Below are 20,849 nucleotides of genomic sequence, written 5' to 3'. Positions count from 1 at the left end.
CTCGCTGCTGCCGCCGGCGACTGCTGCCCGGCTCAGCGCCCCACGGGGCTCCCGGGGCGGCGGGGGCGGGCGGGCCCCGGCCCGGGACAGCGCTGGGGGTGGGCGCCGCAGGCGGGGCGGGGGAGGCGGCGGGTCCGGCTGTCAGCGCGGCCGGCTCCCTCCCGGCCGCTCGCACACCTCCCGAAGTTTGGCACAACTTGTCACGCCCCCCCTTCCCTCCTCCTCCTCCTCCTCCTCCTCCTCCTCCTCCTCCTCCTGCCGCCGGGGCTGGGGGCGGGCCGGCTGCGGTGCCCGCGCCTGTGTGGCGGGGGAGCCGCTGCTCCGCGCCCTGCCCAGGCATGGCTCAGCCCTCGCGATCCCGGCGGAGCCGGCGGACAGGAAGCTTTAAATTATTGTAATTGCCTCTCCGTGCGTGCGTGTGTGAGTGCAAAGCGGCGGCCGCCGCGCCGCTGCCGGGGAGGCGCGCAGGGGCGAGCCGGGGCGCTGCGGCCGCGGGGCGCGGGGGACACCGGCACCGGGGGAGGGGGCAGCGGGACGGGGCTGTTTACATCTTTCTGCGAGACACGTTCCTCGTTCCTGCTGGAGCCGCAGGGTGACTCTGTGGAAGGGGCTGACGGCTTTCGGTTCGCTCCTTTCGGCTGTTTTCCCCTCAAAAAGAAAACGGGTCACGGGGAAAACCGGGCTGCCGGTCAGGGTGCGGAGCGCGGCCGCGCTCGTCCCCGCCGGCTCGCAGTGGGGCTGGCCGGGCGCCGGCGGTGGGAGCGAGCTCTGCCTTCGCAGAAAAGTTAAGGGACTTTATTCCAGCCCGACTGCGATCCTAGAATAACCGGAGCCGCTTGCCGGGAGGAACGTGCTCGGCTTTTCCCTGGGGATGGCATGCTGCCTCAGCCCTGTACTTTGGTCAAGGGTAGAACCAATAGCAAGCTGTGGGATTTTGGGTAATAAGTGTGGGAATCTGCAAGAGGAGTAGGTCTAAGAGTGATTTGTTTTCTTACTGCTCATGAGTAATGGCCTCTAGCTTTTTTTTTAAAAAAAAACCAACAAAAAAACAGCAGGCCAACGAAATAGGCACGTGGGAGATTTGTAGGCGTTCAACATCGCGATCATCATCAACAACAGTACAGTAGGGGCGTCCAGGAGGACAGTGTCTGATGAGAACTGTTTTCTTGGAGTATTGCACCCTGGTACAGGTAGTTTTTGTTACTGTTGCTACTGCTTAACCCTTGTAAAAGGAAAGCCTGCAATACCCTAAAATGGGAGAGGACTTTTTTTTTTTTTTTTTTTTAACAGAGCTGCGTTTTGCTCCATCTCTTGTCAAAGAATGGAATATTAACTTTAGTTCATATTAAAAGATGAAGTTTGATTCCAGCTGTAGAACTGTAAGATAATGTGCGCTGGCTTTCCTCCTCCCAATTTAAATGCAGCTAGCTGTCAGCTGCCTTGCCTCAGATTAAAAAGCAACTTATTGTAAATGAGGAGCTAGTACAAAGTTCTTCATCAAAACATTTTATCACCTGAAACTTACCTGAGAGCAGCTACTTGTGTCTGCTGCTGTTTTTATATCCTCTTAATCCATCCCAGTGCTGGAAAATACATTATTGCCTCAGAAACAAATTCATCTTGCAAAACGCGCCATTTGCAACTTTTAAACTGGGATTGCAAGGGGAGATTTATATTTCTTTTTAAATTTAGCTATAATATCTGGTCATGTTATAGCCAGCTTTGTTTTATGAGGTTTCTCCAGCTGAAGAGGGAGAGGCTGGCATCGATGTGTTGCATTTTGCGAATGGATAGCATGTGTATTCTGACATGATTTGAACATGAAAACCCAATAAACACATGGCTGTTATGCCTGGAAATCTCGCAACAGAGCTTTCTGGTTGAACTTAAAACTGTTTTGGTTAAGAGTTACACTATAAGGAGCACAAGACTTGAAAGCTACAAGTGTCTTTTGTAAACAGATGGACATTTGAGCTGTATTGACTGTTCTGAGTTAATTCAGTTAACATGTGGGTGCACATGTATTTAATTTAGCCTAGTATAAGTTTTTGTAAGCGATGGAAGCATATACATGCTCTTTAGAAAGAAAATAAAAGCCTGTGAATTTTATCTGTACGTGTTGGAGCTCCAGCTGTAGAGGTTCTTGGGGACTGTGATCGTCCTGTTGTGATCTTGTAGTACCAGGCAAGACTTTAACAGAGAGCATACTGTTTTTCACTTAAGTATGCAGGTAGCTTGCTAATCAATTTTGAAATGGTAAGGTACCCTTCTGAGGTCTCTGTGCTGAGAAAATGTGAAAGTGCTTAAACGTACATCTTGCTGCACTTTTATCATACATGCTGCTTGCCAAAACTGGTTAGGTTGAGCAATATCATTAAACTGTCAGATGTATTGTTTACAATGGGATAGTTCCTCAATGTTCAGGATGAAGAAACAGCAGTTTTCTGTTACTCATCATAAAAATGTACCGCTGCATTCCAAGAAGGTTTGTAAGTGGTGTAGCTAACTATCACTGCATAAAGCATGGGAGGAGATTGAAACTTGGCATCTCCGACAGTGCTGCTGTAATGCAACGTGTGTACAGGAGCTTTATTTCTGCCTGCAGTTCGTATGTACCCTGATATAAAACACTCTGATGTTGGCATATGTATATACCAAAAAACAGAGCGTTTGTTGAAAAATAAGAATTCCGGCATTTAGGAGAAAGTAAATGAACAGTCCTTCTAAAAATACAACAGTATGCTAAAATATTGCCAAAGCACTGCTGTAACGCTGTTGTAAACTGTCATATTTTTTGACCATTATGAATAATTAGTATTATAAGGATTTTTTTCCTATTAGCAATAAGTTTTTTCCCCCTGTTTTTTACATAAGGATTCTTGCATGTCCCCTGAATGGCAGAGCTGTGATCGCACTGAAGGCGGCACGAGTGTTGCTGGTGAGGAAGTGGGCAGCTGGGCCCTGCACTTTGGGAATGGTCCTTGTAAAGCCTTGAAATCTCCTGTACTGTAAACTCATTTTTTAATAATCTGCTTTGCTTATATTCTCCATTTCAAGACATTAGAGGTGGGTACAGTTAATAATTTCTGATAGATTATGTAGTCAAGTTCAGATCCAAATTTTGTTCAGACAGTGTATGAATTGAAGCCTGAAGCAAGAATGCACTCCTCTTTGGTGGCATGGATGTGTTGGGGGCTTTGGGGATTTTTCTTCCTTTTTCATGGTGTGCTCAGACCCAATTAGGAGAATTTCCTTTCAGATCTGTGACCAAAGTGTAGGGCTAGGGGAATTTGAAGCCAGATCTGTTTCCCTTTGTGAAATTTAGTAACAGATACGAATATTCAGGTCAAGACCAAAACATCAGATTTGCATCCCACTGCTAGTCGTGCTATAGAAGTTACACCTTCTTTGGGCATTGTGTGGAGAGCAGAGGCTACAGGTAAAGTGGATTTCCAATGACTTGTGTCTAATCTGTTAAAGCAACTTGAGTCCATGTACTTCTTGCTCCACTGATGGACATCCTAGATAAGTGTAAGATGATCACTCTTGCAGTACGTTTCCCCATGTCTCCATCCTCTTCAAGGACATGGTGACACACAGGTACATTCTGTATGCGTAAAGTGCATCATCTGAACAAGTTTTTGTTGTTTACAGAGCGCACATCCTTTCTAGTTGCACACATTTCTAGGTGAGGAGACCATACACTTTATGGCAGCTTGAGGAGGGTCTCCTCTAATATTTCTGAAAGCTTTATTTTCTGTCTTCTCCAGCCTCTCTCTTTTCCTTTGAGCTGCAAGTGTAGATTGAAACTCAGGTAATACATAAGAGGATCCTTTAATATTGGCTATTTTCAGAGGCACAAAGGACAATTACTTTCTCTTCCTACTAACCTCCTGCTGGCTTACTAGCTGCTTGGCAGGCTGGTGATTTTAAGAATGCCACTTTACCCAGTGCATCAAATACAGAGTAAATCTTTGCTCACCAAGATCCCAGTTCCTACACCCTGTGGTAATACCAAAAATTGAGCTTGAGTGGCCCAGAGCGCCAGATCCTACTGTGATGACTCATACAACCATCAGCACTTTTTAGAGTTAAATTTGATCCATTGGCCCTGAGCAGTGCTGACAATTGCCAGCTAAAAGACCCTTCAGTGAATTGTCCTTTAACAGAAGTATTTTTTTGTTCCCTCCTCCATTTCCTGTTGTTCTTTCAAATAAAAAGAAATCCTGGAGATAAAGCCAAAGTGTATTCTGTGATTATTGTTTAAAGAAAGAGTATTTATCTATATTTCAAGGAAATGGATTGCCTGAAAATTGCAGGTTAAAGTTATTTTATAAGGATAGTATTCTTCACTACTGCAAAACCTCAAGAAAAAAAATCTCACACTATTTAAATTATATATTTATGTACAAGTATTTGATCCTTTGAATGGTTATAGCTCAAATACATGGGAGAATCTGTACTATGTTACTATTGTACTAGTCTGATAAAGGACACTGAACACTTAAACCCATCTTTTTTGTTTATGAGCATGTCCTGAGAGAAACTGAGCAGGCTCAACTGGCCAGTGCGATTTGATGACATTTTGAACCTTTTGCAAGGAGCATAGTTTTACAGAACACAATCCAAATAAAACCACATCCTGTAGAGGAGTGATTTCCATTGTAGTCTCCTTGTCCCTAGCAGGGTGGTCCAGGCTTTATTTGAAATGAGTCTAAAAGGTCTGGCAAAAGCTGACATCTGTGTTCAGTGGGCTTGGATTTGCTACATAGGGTACTTGCCTTTGCTAGTCAGAGCCTAGGAAGATGCTTAAGGTGTATCGGAGTATTAGTAAAATTATATGTAAGGTTCTGCTCTTAGTGATGGTGATGTTCACGTACTTAATTTAAAACCAGATTTTCAGTACTGGCTTTTGGCTTAGGCAGGTTAGAAGGCTGGCTAGTATGGCAAAGAACTGGTGGGGTAGGGTGAAGCTGCTTACTTACTGCCTTATTGCCAGTAAGGGCTCCTCCTGCTCTAAGAAGTCGCTTTGCCCACGTTTTTGAGGAGGGGGGAAAAAACTTAAGCTCACTCTGCTCAGAAGCATTGGGCACCAGCTCTGAAACAGATGTTAATATGGTTTGCAGTATCTTCAGTGTCTGTGTGGGGTAAGTGAATACAACAGGTTTAAATTTGACTGCCATACTGTGTTTTGTAGCAGTCAGTCTAAAGATACACTTAATTAAACTGGTTCAATTTCTAAACTAGGATTATGGACTCTACCTTTTATACTGCTATAAAATCCTTGTGTATGAATAAGCTTTTGATGTAGTGAAAAGGGCTGGGGGACACAGTTGTAATCCTCAGCTAACCAATTCAATATTTACTTGAAAAGAATCCAGAAGTTAATTTTACAATCCTTTTTAGAAAAAGAAAGCAAAATACCTGTTACATGGCTAAGTCAGTGCCTTTAGTCAGTGAATGGAAGAGTTGCTTTTCCTAGTTGGGGACACCATTTTAATGTCAAAACTGACCTAGCGGGAGATTAGTCCTACTGGACCAGGTTTATACTGAGAAAAATTCAGAAACCATTAAAAAAGAAAATAGAAAACAAATGGTTTTCAAGTGATTTCAGAGCTGACTGAATTAAAGGCAGATACTGACTTCTGTATTAAAGAGTTCTTTACAAACACAGAGAAAAATATCTATTCTGTAACAGTGATTCATCCACCAGATCACACTTTGCTGGAGTCTCCTTCTCCACTGATTCTGGAAGGAGCCTAGGGACATTGAGGTTCCCAGGGAAGGGCAGCTGTTCTGGCTCTTTGTGTGCTGTCCATATGTGTGCATCCAGTAACATGCAACTATGTTTCACTGAAATGAGATTGCTTTTTATGCCATGCTATTAAAGATCATGCTTGTCATGCTAGAATACAGGCAAATGCATAAATAATAACAAGAAATGCAATATGTGTGTAATTACACTTCTGTTTAATAATAAATTGAATGCATCTGCTATGAATGGTATGCAAAATATTTAAGAAGAGTATTCAGTCACAGAAAAATGAATGTGTTAATGCAATATTCTGCTTTAAAAATTCAAATCTGGAAGAAGAGTGTGTTTAGTAGGAGATACTCTGCTCTTTGCTTTGCTTCAGATTGATTTTATATTTGTAATTGTATGCAGGTGGCCGCCAGAAGCTGGATGGTCTGATTCTGAGAAAACTAAATGATATGTTCTGATTCCTGTGAATGAGAGTTTGTTTAGAGGCACCATGGTGCATTAAGTGTGTTGTGGTTGAGATTAACAAATGTAGGACAATTAATTAGTTCAGGTTTGCAAGTCATGAATAGATTACTCGGTCAGTACGCGTACATGTAGGGTGAGCTTTTTAGTTCTTGCTGAAACTTGTTGCTGAGATTGGTTTTGTGCCTCCTGCCGACAGTCAGAAAAGACAGAGCTGGAGTACAAATAGTGAAGTACTTGTCATTTCTGTAAAACAGTTTCCAACTGAAACCTGAAATTATATTTAATGAGCCATTCCTATAAACAGGGTTGCCATAGGTAAGTAGCAGTTTGCATGGGATTATGGAAGTTCTGTGACTGTAGAGGAATAATATTAATTCTCATGAGAGGTTACAAATGAGTAAATGCTGATGAATATGTACAAATATGTATGTGTGAATTTAGTGCTTCTGAAAGGCAATTGACAGTTCTGGAAACTGAAGACCTCCCTCTGCCAGGAAAGTGCTGTAGAGGAAAGCAGCACTGTAAAGATGTGCATGGTGCATCCTCGGTGCCACCCTGGCTGTGCTCTGCGGGCAGCCCCTCCCGGGGTGAGGAGGGGGGTCAGGCCTGCACACATTGGGGCTCACTCGGTAAAACACCTGTGGATGCGATTCTAAGCAAGCGTGTGGTAGATTATAACACATTTCAAATGTGTTCTTGAGAACTTTTTGTGGATGTTACCTCCTCCCCCAGTCGCAAAATGCCATTAGATCAGTATCTTGCTTTATATAAGATGCTATCTTTGAACGATAGAAATGTGTGTGTTTCTATGAGAAGTAGTGGGGGGGGAGGGAAGTAAGACAGTGTCTTGCACCTTCTGCTACATGTCCTGCTGTTTTTTTAATAACTCTTGCATTGTGTTGGTACAGAAAGTGGCTCCTAGTGAGAAGTAACAAGCTGAAATGGGGTAGAAAATGGAGAAACCAAGAGATTCTAATCCTTAAAGGTGTATGGGAGGTAAAGATGTGGGTACAGTGGCAGGAATAGCAGCAGCAGTTGCATACACATGCACCTCTGCCATGTTCACAAAGAAGTAGCAGGAAGAAGCAACGTGGAAGAAAAATGCTGTTGCACAATGGCGTAAAGTTTTCAGAATACAAGGTTTTTCTTGTTGCTTTGTTTAGTTTTAAGTTCTGTGGTTTTATGCATAAGAAAAATGAAAATATATACTTTTATAACTATACAGCTTCATATAATTATTTTTACCTCAGGACTGTAAGTTTTTCTCCTTCTAAGGCTAAAGTGCTTAGAAATGTTTCTGTGTCTTCACTGTCCAGTTGTAATTAACTCAGGATATGGCATGTGAGTTGTAGAGGTGTGGTTTATAGCTCTGATTATGAACAATATTTGAGTATAGGCTTATCTTTAGGAATGTGGCTTTGTTCATTTAAATTCAGCAAAATGTGGGTGTTGGCACAAGTGCAGTGTTCAGTTAGAAAAGTGAGATTTCAATGCAGCCAAAGTCCCATTTTTGAAGGTAGCACAGACAGTGCCCTGGTGACCTTCAGGGTGATTTACGTGCCTAAGTCACTCCAATGAAGAAAAGAATAAAAAAAGGTTGGTTTCCTAAGTTACCTGCACTGTTAAACATTGGCTGTTCTTAAACCATGCAGGGACTGCGACAAGCGAGTGTGAGAAGTGTCTTCCAGGAGCTCCAGAGACTGCAGGATTTACATGGATTCCAGTTTTAAGGAGTGATATCAATGGCATTTTAAAGGGTTAATAGTAGCAGAGGTGGACTTCTCAAAGTCCTTGTGCAGTTTTGTTTTCTTTCATAGCACCAGGGGTGTTGGTCAGGTTGGACCTCAGGAGGCCATCTCCGCGGGCAGATGGGTGTGCTAGCAGCAGATCGGGTCAACCATGTTTTTTCCTAGTTGAGGCTTGAAAACCTTCATGATTGGAAGTGCCAAAACCTATCTGTGAAGCTTTTGGTTTTAGTGTGTTAATCTCTGATTATATTTTAGTTTGTGTTACATTGCTGCTGAGTACATCTGTGTTAATTTTTTGATACTTTCTGGTCTGTTTCCCTAGTTTGATATGCTAGATCAATAATGTGAATATATATAGTATCTTTGTTTATAGTTTACATATGAAGGGTAACTTTAACCTACTGAAGCTGATCCTTCACGGCTCCCTCTGTCAACAGAGAGGGGGGAGGCTCCTGCGGGAAGTATTGCAGAGGCAGAATTTCCATCTCACCATTGACTGTAATGGGGACAACTCATCTCAAGAGGCCAAAGTTGCCGTGTGAGAGTAGAGCTTAAGACATGGGAGGTCAGCTTTATGGGCCTGGTTTTGTACCTGCTGCCATCAGGGCAGACTTTGCTATTTGTTTTAGCCTGTTGATGCTAAAATCCTGAGGTGGTGAGCCTTTGGAAGCTATAGTCACTTGAGCATGCATCCACATGGGATTTCCAAAATTACAGAAAGAAGTTCAGCAGTCAGTATTTGCTAGTGTTTGATAGGCTTGGGAACACAGCTGTTTCTAAATCCAGCTGTTAAAAAACCCCACCAACAAACCCTTTCAAATAAACTGAAACTTTGAGAGGTTTGCTATCCATTTCCTCTAGTTAGTGAGACAAGATTTTGCCCTTTTTTTGCTGTTCAGAAACTGTGGAGCCTTTTGGGTCTTACATAGGTTTTGGTTCAGCCCCTTGTACAGTTTCCCATGTAGGGCTTTTGTTTGTTACAGCTCCGACTTTGGAGAGCAACGAGTAGGGTGTTTCATGTGGAGCTGTGGACTTATTTTTATTGACTCAAACACACAGTTTAAAGAAAATGGGGATTGGGGGGGCAAATGAAAGTATATTTTTTTAATAAAGTGTCACCTGCAACACACTTTTAAATAAACCTCTATATAACCATGTATGGGTTTTTTCACTTGAAAGACACTATCTCCTTCTTCTAAACATTTGCACAGCAAAGTAATGCATTATTGCATTTTCATAAATAATTGAAAAGCAACTTAAAAGAAAGTAGGCCAACATAAAAAAAAAAAAAGTGTTGGTTTCAAATTTGAGAGAAGAAAAATATATTTCCTTCTTGATAGCAAGTCAGTTAAATGTTATTAAATCCCATTCTCCCACCCCAACATTACCAAAGACAAATCTGACAATTGACAGTTTCATTTAAAAGAGAAACAGGGAAGAAGGTTTGGAATGCTGAGTCTGGTTTGTTTTGTTTCTTCTCCTTAAAACAATGTATTTCCCCTTGGTAAGAAAGGAATTGTGATCCCCTTATCAGTTTGCAAGTGTCTAAGGAGCAAGTCTCTGGAGGTCTGCGTGTTGGCTTTTCAATGCCGTTCTCCGTGCTGGGCTGTAATAATGCAAGCTATTTTCGAACTGTGCATACGTTAGTGTTCTGGCGCGGCATGATACAATAATGTGTGAAAAAGCATAAGATCACACCTTGGTGAAACTTGCAGATTTCCTGCATAATCCGACAGTGAGCTCTTGTCAGGTTTTGACTATATGTAAAGTGAGAATAAAGTTTCCAGAAGCAAAGCGCAAGCCTTGGATGCATTTTGAATGACTGTGCAGGGATTTTGGCCCGGACGTGGTTATGAATGTGCCTGATTTTAAGCACTTTCGTCCCACTGTAGCCAGCAGGCCTCCTTCAACGTTTACGATTTGGCAAATGCTTTCAGCCTTTCGCTGAATTGGAGCCTTATTTTTGCTAGTGCTGAGAAAGATCAAAGAGCCAGTGTAAATAATTCCTTAAAAAACAATCAGTTACATGAACAGTTTTCATGTAACATGCAGTGTGATGTATCTGGCGACGGAATCAGGTGTCATCAGTGCGAATGGGTTATGGCCACGGGTCTCTTCACCGGGCTGCTGGCACGTCGGTCCTGAGCTGGTGTGGCTCAGAGAAGACGGGCTGGCTGGAAGCGAAAGCATGTTTGGTTACAAATGCTCTGAATGCAAGATGAGGATCAGTGCCTTTATTTCAGCAGGGGCTGTGCTTGGGCTCTGGCCATTGATTTGTGCTGTACCAGAAGCAGCAGGCGCCGTGTGGGAATTGCTGGGTGAGGTTCTTGCATCGGGCAGGAGGCCTGACCAGCAGGTCCCAACAGCCCTTTCTGACCTGGGGACCAAGAGATCCATGGTTGTGCCGATATTAATGTGTTGCTTAATGTGCTCTAAGGATAGAGCTGCTCAAAGAGTAGATCCCAGTGAGGGGAAGCTTCAAGTGACTTATCTGTCCTGCAGAGGAAAAAATGTCAGCATGTGCATTCTCTCCCGCCTTCCTCCCAGATTTACTCCATCCTCTTTTATTTTTTATAACCAGTGCAGCTGTATTTTTAGTCACTGCCCACCATTTCCAAAATGTGTGATACATTTGTTAAGGATTTGAAATTTGGGATACTCTGATATAACTTCATGTAGGTTTTATAGAAACACCTGACGTGTGTGTTTAGTTCCTAAACACCTTCTGTGCTTGATTTATCCTCACAGGTTGTCAAGATATTCAGATGACCTGAAACTGAGGAAGTGAGAGGGAGCTCAGCTGGCAAAAGTCTGACATTGAGTCTCACTGCAGCTGAGATTTGTTTTGCAGAGTTGAGCCCTAGCTACGTAGGCGGTGAAGAAAGTCTTCTTCACCTTCACCATTGTATCCAAATAGCTCTGAGCAGCATCGTTTTTTGCAGGTGATGAATAACCTAGTTAGCTCACATTGTTTCAATCCAGCGACAGTTCTCTGAGAAGGCATGGTGGTAATTTGTAATAGCATATTCGTGTTCAGGCTCAGTGGTGGAGATGCTCTGGTTCTTTGGTAGGTTTTCTCAGCCAGGGAAACCACCCTGTCAGCCAGCTACCATGGACCACTGTGCACTAGTGACTTTACATTAGCCACTACTGTTTTATATGGCTCATCATGTTGGCTTCTAGTGAAGCAGGTGCACAGCTTTTAACCTAGCTGGGTATTTTCAAGGTTCTGTGGCAATTGTGGTCACCAGAGGCATGCAGATCTTGAGATTAAACACGTGGAGGATGCTCATAAAGCGGTGTAATTTTCTGTTGTCGCAGAATTTCCTTTCCCTTTGGTTGTCCTGACCAGCGTCTCTGAGGTGTAAGGTCAGGCCTGGCTGCCTTGGGAGGTTTCCTGTAGAGGCTGAAGGAGGGCTTTCTGGGCAGAAGACAGAGTCATGTTGTTGACAGAGAACAGTGTGCATCATTGTTTGTGTTATTGCTGTTTTACATTTTTTTTGTATTTGTAAGAACAGCATATTGATGACTGTGTGTTAAAACTCTGTCTTTTAGTGGCTCGTTTGTTTTCTGAAAAACGAGGAAAGCTACATTTTTTCTAAGAAAAACCCCAGAATTATATTGGAACAAGTACTAGCGCTGTGTTCGTACATGATCAAATTCAGGAAGATTAGGGCACTGTGTATAAATTGCCTTCATGTTAGCTGGGTTAGCAGCTGTCAAATGAGTGATTACAGACGTTGGCATAGCTTTCTTTTCCATAATCGCTGTGAAACAGGGATGGAAATGTAACAGATGCCATTTAATATGGACCAGCACCTAGGTTCTGTTTCTGGGTCTGGCTCTTTATTGCCTTGTGGCCAAAGTTTCCTAGCATCTTTTTTTGCTTTAATTCCTCACTACTTATAAATGAGATAACAGTACTCCCTCACTTTACAGGAGGTATCTGAGGCTGTCTGTTAAATCATTTGAGATCCTTTGATGAAAGATGTGAAGTGTATGCAATAGCATTAATGATAAGATTAAATAGAATAATTCTGTTGAGATTGAGAAAAATTATTGCTCCTAGATGAGCTTTGCTTTGCTGGGTAGTGTTAACCTTCTGCAGGAAATAATTTGGTCTGAGACTGTGTTGGGGTTTCGGTTCCTGGGATTTTTTTATTTTTTAACTGACAAGGCTTTTTGATACCAGGCACTACAATTGAAGTCCTGTTGAAGAGCAAATGAAGTGTTGTGATGCTATTTTTTGCAGCATAGGAGTCTATGGTGACTCATTTAGTGTTCATAATGCCTGTGACAGATTAAAAAAAATCAAATCAGTTACTCCCAGTGAGACAGATACACTCAGCCAGACCCTATTTGAGAATTATTTGCTGTACTGTTAAGACGAAAGTACACATCTTCCCCCTCCCCCCCGAAAGAATCCAGCTTATCATGAAATGTTTATCAGAGCCATATAAACATTTCTCGACTGCTGAATTTTGAAGGGAAATTCTTTTCGTCTAACATATGTATTGCAAGCAAAACTCTTCACAGATTTTAAAAAATAAATTAGCTTGGTTACAGCCCTACTTACTACCAAGCATGCCAGCATCTGGCAAGGGTATGGCGATCTGGGAATTCACTGCTTGTAGCCATGGAACAAAGTGTTCTGATCCGACCTCAGGCAGCGAGTCCAGGACTTGAACTGGAATCTTCAGGAGCAGAGAAGTCTTAAGTGTCTGGAAAACTGGCCTGTTGAGTCACCACGCAGGCACTAAAACAAAACTAATTTTAAGCAGGTCAGAGTTCAGTGATTCCCTCAGGAATCTAATTTTTTTTCCCTTAAAAAAAGAAGTCTCATGTTTTAAGTGAAAAGGGTCAAAGTTGATGCACTGCTACAATTTTTGAATGCTTTCCCTTAAGAACAGCCACCCAGGCTAGGATTAGCATGAAGGGCTGCTAGGCTGGCACTTCAGTGTCTGGGTTAAAAATATTTTAAAGCAGTAAATGCAGTCAGAACGGGGAGAGAGATCCCTGGGAGCCTTCCTATTCAAAAATGTGCGAGCTCAGGGCAGCAACTGCAATGTAATTTAGGGCAGTATATGCTTCATAGCTTTGGAGAATATTGCCTCTTGTTAATGTTACATTGGAGGACAGTGGGATAATAGTAATTTTAGAAAGGTGGTATTCCTGATTTTTTTACATTGGAAGCTTCAGAATAAATAAAAAGAAGCATCAATTGAGGAAGAAATGTAACTGCTGAAGCCCAGCAATGAATCCACTTCTGAGCAGTCTATAGAAACGATAAGGGAAAGCGGGTATAGAAACATTTTCGTGGGAATGCAGCTGCAAAAGGAACTTAGCAGACAAAGACAAAACCAGGTACGTAATTTAAATGTGGGCAAACTTTTGCCTGAGAGCCCAGTGAGGAGCCTGCTCACATTAAATTACAAAGTGTTTTGGGGGGATCAGATGACAAAAAGCTTGTATTGCTTTTCTGTTGCTGAAGAAGTGGGACTGTTTATAAGCAGGGATGATTCAAATAGCTGTTTTACAAAAAAAAGCGTGCAAGAGTGAAAGATTTTTCGTTCCTATTCCTTTATTATTTCCTTCTTTTTCCTTTTGGATCTTGCTGTTCCCTTTAACGTTTGCAAGTGAAAAGGATGGGGTCCAGGCTACCTAGGGAAGCTTGAATCTGAGCTCTGTGTCAGTCATTGTGAGCTTGGTGATCTTTGTTTCTCTCTTAGGAAATAGTCATGCTTGCACAACAGGGCAAATGCAATGCGCAGATGTCAGAACTGCTAAAATAGAGAGGACTGTCTAGGAAAAGCAATGCCAAATCTAATGGCTAGAGTGGGGAAGTAGCAGCTAGGACCTGTGGCTTCTTTTTTTCCCTGTGCCTCTGCACGGCTGTAGGCATATCTCTAGGCTAAATGGAAAGCTCGTTCTTGGTAGTGAGTTGTAGCTCATGCAAACCATAGTTGATGGGAGGATGTTGGTGGGAATAGTTGCCCATGTATAGGTGCAAAGATCTGTCTGGTCATCGGTGCAGTAGTTGGAATGGCCTATGACATAAGATCTGTTCCAGGAGACTTCCCCTTTGATGTGTAGTAATTGTTAGGTATGTGGCTTTTTGAGTGAAGGAGCTGTAAAGCTTAAATTTGTTAGGAGAACCTTGGTCTGCCTTGCTAGTACACAAAGTTATTGGAATGCTTCTCCGTGTTCCCGCAGGTATACAATGCACAGGGATGTGAATGGCAGGATGTATGAGGCTCTCAGATCCAATTTGTCTTCCAGGTTATGGCAAGGCTCCATTTTCCTCAGGCTTAACAAGTAGCGACCATAGTTTACTGAAATATTTATTTAAATTTAGGGTAAAACTTACTGACGTGCATTTAAGATCACAGTTTATAGCCCTTTGAAGTCTGCATGTCTGAAGGAAAAAGAAGTGCTTAGGATAAGCTGAACTTGAATTAAATCGTGTAGGCAGATAACAGATTGAATTTGCGGTATGGCTCGTTTTGCTGAAGAAATAAGTCAAGCAATGAGTAATGCTGGGCCAACTTCTATCACAACAGGAGGTGGTGTAGCTTTAGTGCAAGGTGGTGTGGTTCACTGAATCTGAATTATGGACCAGTTCTCCTGACTTCAGGGATGATGGAGGTTCTGAAGGAAAAAAGTTCATTTATGAGTTGTATAACTTTATGATTCACAATTGTAAAGCTGGGATAAATGAAACAGAATTCCAGCCGCAATACTTTCATCTGCAGTGATTTGAAACTTAAAAACTATGAATTGTTTAAAGGTTTGAATTTTTTTTCCTTTTTGAAATATGCACGTATTTTCACTAACGTGACCCAGTGGAAACTTTGCAATAAGGAAGAACTTTAGGTAGATAAGAGGCACAATGTGTTTTGGGTAGTTCCCAAATACAGTGCTGAATTTTTAGTGTGATCTCTGCGTTAGTAATTCCACAGTTGTCCTTGTATCCAGCCCCTTTTAAATCTTCTCTTAGCGCAAAAGGGTTGCAGCATGTGCATGCTGTGCTGATCTTTTTTGTTTAACTGGCAATGCTTTTGCACTCCAACTAGCTATCAGAATATGATGGGTCAACAGGATCGTTCTCTTTGTCATGAAGCACACCTGAAATATCTGCTTAGGTAGTGCCTGTGATTTCTCAGCAAATATTGAACCCAGTGGGGAGCTGCAGGACTCACCTCCATCTCCCAAGGGTTAACAGTAACCTATAATAATAATCTTGTGGCACAAAAATGCTTCTTTTTATGCATTACCTATTTCCAGAGGCCTAATTTAGGTTTTGTATCAAAATGGATATCACAAACGCTTGAGATTCCTGCTGAGAAGGAAAGTGCTACTGAGAGACTTCGTTCTCTGTTATTCTCAGGGTGTCCGGGAGGGGTGAGGAGGCAAGGAAACAATTTCTGGTATCTGTAGCATGATGGGTTACAAAGGTAAAGTAGTTTGACAGTATTGTTCCTGTGAAAGCTGGCCTTTGGTTACAATATATATATGTGTGTGTGTAAATACGTGTGTTTTCATGTATGGGGCAAATTTGCATATCAACAAGAAAAGAAAAGTTTTATTTGGTAACTGCACAAAAATTTCACCTATTATTAAAAGAAAAGAAAATTGTCATGGAGTAAAATGAGATTGTGTTTTCATGCTTAAATATACAGACAGCTACGCTTGGAGATCCACACGCGTGTGTTCCTGCTCTCTGTGTACATTTCATGCCAAATTCTGCTGTAGATCCAGTTGAACTGTTTTCATTGGTTACTTTCCTTGAGGATCTGTTTGTTGAATGTTTTCGCATAGAAAAATCATGTTTGGTTTTGTTTTTTTTGTGGTAAGAAGTAGAAACAAGGAAAACAAAAGCTGGATTTTAAACAAGAAGTTTTTTTTTGAGATGAGAAATGCTTACTGAACACCCAGATAGCTTCTTCCTCCCTGGTACTGATTTTCCATTGGAAGTGCATGTAGGGAGGAAAAGGAAGATTTTAATAAAACTTGACAAATACTTGTGTTTCTGAACTTCCTGGCAGTTGCTATTTTTCTCTGTTCTTTTGTACAAAACTTGGTCTTACTGAATTTGTCCCAAACCTTCCCTCCCTTTTCTGCCTGAGCAGATGCCGTTAGGGGTGGAGGAGGTGTCTCACAGCCTGCCTCCTGCCCAGCCCACCGGCACATGCCTCCTTCTCCTCTCCCCAGCCCCTGCTTTAGGTGGCCGGGCTGTTCCTCTTGGAGAAGCTGTGGCCTTTGCTCAGTCTCTGGAAAGAAGGGGTTCCTGGGGTTCCCTGTTGCTCTAGCCTGGCAGGTTCAGGTGCTGAGATGTGGATGGGGTCTCTTGACCTTTTGTTCCTCAGTTTTCTTGTATTTAAGGATGTATAGACTTACCATCACACATGAGCGTTGCAAGAATTAATTACCATTTGTATGGTTTTGAAGACTTACAACCTTAAACAAACAAGAACTTAATCGGTTTGGGTTTTTTTTCATATTTATACTATAGGAAAAATCTACTAATTTATTTCCCAGCACATGACACACAAAAAACTATCTTCACACTTCTGAGTGGAGCTGGGGCTTGATGCCAACGCTTTTTTTTTTCCCTAGTGAATATGGTATACTTGTACACACAGATAGAGTGGTACAACCTTACAGTTTCACTCAGGAGGTGGAAGTTTTTTTCTTACTGTGGTTTTGTACTTAATAAGCTGTAAATACCAGGCACTTCTGTTCGGCCAGATTCTTTGTCCTCATTACTGCACCCATTGCCAATGTCCTTTAGCATGTCAACTTCTTTGGAGTAGCTCTGACTAACTAGTAAACTATATGTCTTTTTTTTCCCATATGTTCTGCCATCTCCTTATACATTAATTATTGCACTTAAAGAATCTGGGGATTAGGGAAGGGGAATGGAGACAAAATATAATAGGGATGCTTGTCACCTCTTTCTTATCTTCTTTCCTCTGCGTGTGGAGAAGCCCTTTAGTATATCAGTTTGGGAGGGAGAAGTAATTCTTGTCCCACACCCGATGCAGCCCTACCGAAATGTCCTACGGTGTCCTGGTTAACATGGAACATCTAGGCACAATGTGGTGAAGGAAGTCAGAGTTTATGACTGTCTCTGCATTTGCCGTCATAAGGGAGTTAAATCAGAGCTAAGGGTTTTTTCTTTTGTGTTTTAATTTCCTTTGTTTTAAGAAAGTATTTTTTTAAATGAAGTGGGGGAGGAGAGTAATATGCCACTGACATGCTTTGGGATCTGAGGCTCCTGTGGACCCCATAGGATGTCAATGGACTCATTAAGATTTAGCCAAGTTTTATGCATTATTCATAATATACATTCACAGCATGCACCCTAAAGACTGTCTCCTGTGAATGCTTAGTCAGAATCATTTGCATTCTGTATTATGGATCCATAATATAGAATACATTTAGCTAGATTTTGTGTATTATCCTTTACACATATTTCTAGGCTTTACTGTTCTGGCATATGCAGCAAATGTGTTTAAACAATAGCATGCAGTTGTGTTTTGTTGCTCCATAAAAACTAATGCATAATAAGGACCCTGATGAAAAATAATTATTGCATAAGAGTAATGGACAGGCTTTTTCCTCTTTCTAGCTTCAGTGACAGTTTAAATTTACTTTTCTAACATGTTCAGGAGATCTTTTAAATTCTGGGCTGATATTTTGTAAAGTTTTTGTTTCAAATACACACAAAAATAATTTTTGATGTGGAAGGTTGGCAGCTGATGAAATATCAAATTGAAGCTGAGATGCTTAATAATCATAAGAGTCATTTGCTGTGAGTTTAATCCTGTGAACATTATTTCTGCTGTACATGACAAGACGAAAGAGTCAACAAAACACATCAGAAAATTAATTCTCTTCCTGTCATCTGAAGCATTGAAGCTCCTCTGTTTTCTCTCTTCCTCAGCTGCCATTATGTCATGGTGATTGGTCTGATCTCACCTTTTCCACGTATCAGCAGAGTGGCCGAGACATATTCTTTAGCACACCTCTCCCTTAGTTTCCCCACGGGAAATGTTGCTCCTTAAAATCCTCTGTAGTAGCTGTCTACTTAGATTCACTCCTTTAGCACCCCACCACCACTGCTGATAGAGAACATGCCTGTGGGTAATACTGCTCTTGTGAGAAAATGGAATTTATTTTGGGGCCAAATTGCAGTAGAGTAAAGTCAGGGAGATAGGAGAATTATCTTCCCTCTGCAGAATCTGTTAAGGGATCATTTTTATGAAGTGTCTTCCAATTTGGGGATCATAAACATATTTCTAGTTGTCAGTCCCTGTGCATGAAAACACCAGACAGGCAAAATTCAGGATCTTGTGGCATCTTTTGCAGATCCATTTTCTTTGGGGAGCAGCCCCCCTATATCTTCAGAAAGACCTAGGGAATGTCAGCCTTTCACCCGTCAGCTTGTTCAGGGAAGCACTAAAAGATTGTACAGGTTACAAAAAAGCTGTTAATACGGCGATGTCCATGTCTCAGGAGCCTGGCTTATGGTGAGGAACCACTGTTCCTTGAGCCTAAATATACACAATATACACGAAGGATATCAAGTGACTTACGATGTCAACTTTTTTGCAAATGTTGTAATACTTGATTAAAAGCCAGTGCTTATCAAAATACTTAAAATAAAAAACAAGTCTTGATATCATGTAAGATTGAAATGTTTTTTCCCATCATAGGCTTCACAGAAGAATGTTTTGGCAAAGTAGTGTTGGGACGCAAATAGTTGGTATAAAATGAGTCCAGAATCCTAAGGATTATTTATATTTACTTTTTTCCACTAGTTCTTCAAGTTTACCTTTAGGCACCATCCATCTATACATACCCAGAAGGTACAATAGATAGTTAGGAAGGATTTTGCTGTGGCCTAAGCCAAGTGGAAACATGCTGTCCTTTGGTCCAAAATCAACTGTCGAGCTCCCAGTAGAGTAACATCTAAAATACAAATGTTTTATTGCCTTTCTGTTCAAAAAAGATTACTAGTTTTTCATGAGAATTTTTCACAAGTGAATTGAGAATTTCTAATTTGTAAATACATGTATTTTGCATCATGCCATTGCTGTTACTTGTTCCTTTTGCTTACACAGCAATTGACAGTTCATGATGTTTAAGTCTGATGCATAAAAGCAAAACATTTACATGGGACGGGGACAGGAAAGAAAGACAGCAAGTAGGAGACTGAGATCCAGGTTTCCCCTCAGCTCTGTGTTGAAGTTTTTCTTATTATCTGCCTTGAATCTTGAGCTTTCCTTTCTTGTCCTCTCCTGTTCCCTCTCCTCCCCAGGTCTTGCTGCAGCCCTGGCAGTTCTTTGCTGCACCAGTTCCTCCTTGCTGTACCCTGAAAGCTCCAGCATAAAACCCAACTAATACGTGCATCAAAGATTACTAGCTTGGTCTCTGACACCTGCTTACAGCAGTTACATTATTGTTCCACCTCACTAGTTGGACGTCAGCATCTGGGACCAGTGAAAACATTTTTTTTTTCCCATTGCAAATCAACGGAACAGGAACATAAACAACGCTTAAAAAACGAAGGCATCAAAATACCCCTTCCAGATTCATGAATATGCTATATATAAGCCTAACTTCTGAGATTTTCTTTTATTCTCATGAATACCATTTACATTTCAGCAAGTGCAAGTTCATTTCCATTTTTGATGGAAAGCTCTGGAAGCTGCTTCTGGAAAGTGGGTAGAATGTTCCTTTTAGTCCATCCCAGTTCACGCCCCAGCACTGCATGTACAACACCTGGATCTCCAGAGCATTTGGCAGGTTTGCGCCATCTGATGAATTTTCAGCAATCTAAATTCATACTGTAAAATGTGCAGTAGTGCAATAAGCATGGGTTTTGTAAGTGTTATTAGGCTTATGATGTGGAAAATAAAGAACTTGCTTCCTACTGTTTAGCAAAATTTCTAGGAAATTCCTAGCAGTTTTATTTAATATTTGCAGTAGGTAGCTTTATCTTTCTAAATGATTTTAAACAGTCTTTCTTCAGTGAACAGCTGTTTAAATAGGAACCAGGGTATGTAGAAAATGAGCATTTTACATTAGCTGGACTCATGAGGGATGGTAAGAGAAGGAGAGTTTTCTTTTTATGTAATAATCTCTGTACCTCCATAGTAGTATCTGGCCTAAAAGAGTACTCTATGCCAGGTTTCAGTTCAAGACTCCTCAGATACTGTGTAACCGTGCTTTATAATTATACTATAGAGGCAATGGTTTGAATGGATCGTTTTTAAAGGGTTTTGGTGGGTTGCCTACTGTATTGTTATTCCATTGTAATTAAAAGGTTGTGGGTTTTTTATTTCTGACTCAGTTCATCAGAGGAAGGCCAGACTTTCCAGTTAGCTGATACTGTTGTATACTTTGTTCTCTTGGCGTTCTCTCTGTCCTTTGTCCAAAATCATCTGCATAGTATTTCTATCCATCTGTGGTGTTAAAAAGTCTACTGTCAGAACCCTCATGCATCGTGGAGTTTTAAAAGTAATAGATTCTGATTTCCTTTTTATTAGTCCTGGTTCTCAGCCTTTATAGTTCAGGGTCTTTAACTTTGCAACAGTAAAATTCAGTGCTTTAAAAAAAGAAGCTGAGGTATTTATATGATCACAAACACTGATGCTTTAAGGAAAGCACCAGGTATTCCAAGACAATAGAAAATGTTCATGGGTATTTGCAACCCTGGAACTTCCTGGAATACATGATTAAAAGGGGCCACAAAGACTCTCCAGTTGGTTGTGTGTGCCTCCCACACAGATCTTTTTCACCTTGTGGTTCTTCATAGGGTGCATAATATCCAAAGAAAAAAAGAGAGACTGTGTCTCTCATATCCC

General features: G+C 41.4%; 1 protein-coding gene across 2 annotated transcripts in view; it reads left to right on the top strand.

The window, feature by feature from the left end:
• Positions 1-20,849, top strand: part of SOX5 (SRY-box transcription factor 5) — a 652,081-nt gene that overhangs the window by 675 nt on the left and 630,557 nt on the right. The gene's annotated exons all lie outside the window — the stretch shown is intronic.

The sequence above is a fragment of the Falco punctatus genome (assembly GCF_963210335.1).
Source record: "Falco punctatus genome assembly, chromosome: 6".
Classification (NCBI taxonomy): Eukaryota; Metazoa; Chordata; class Aves; order Falconiformes; family Falconidae; genus Falco; species Falco punctatus.
The sequence above is the reverse complement of the archived record's forward strand: the minus strand, read 5'-3'. Positions and strand labels throughout refer to the sequence as shown.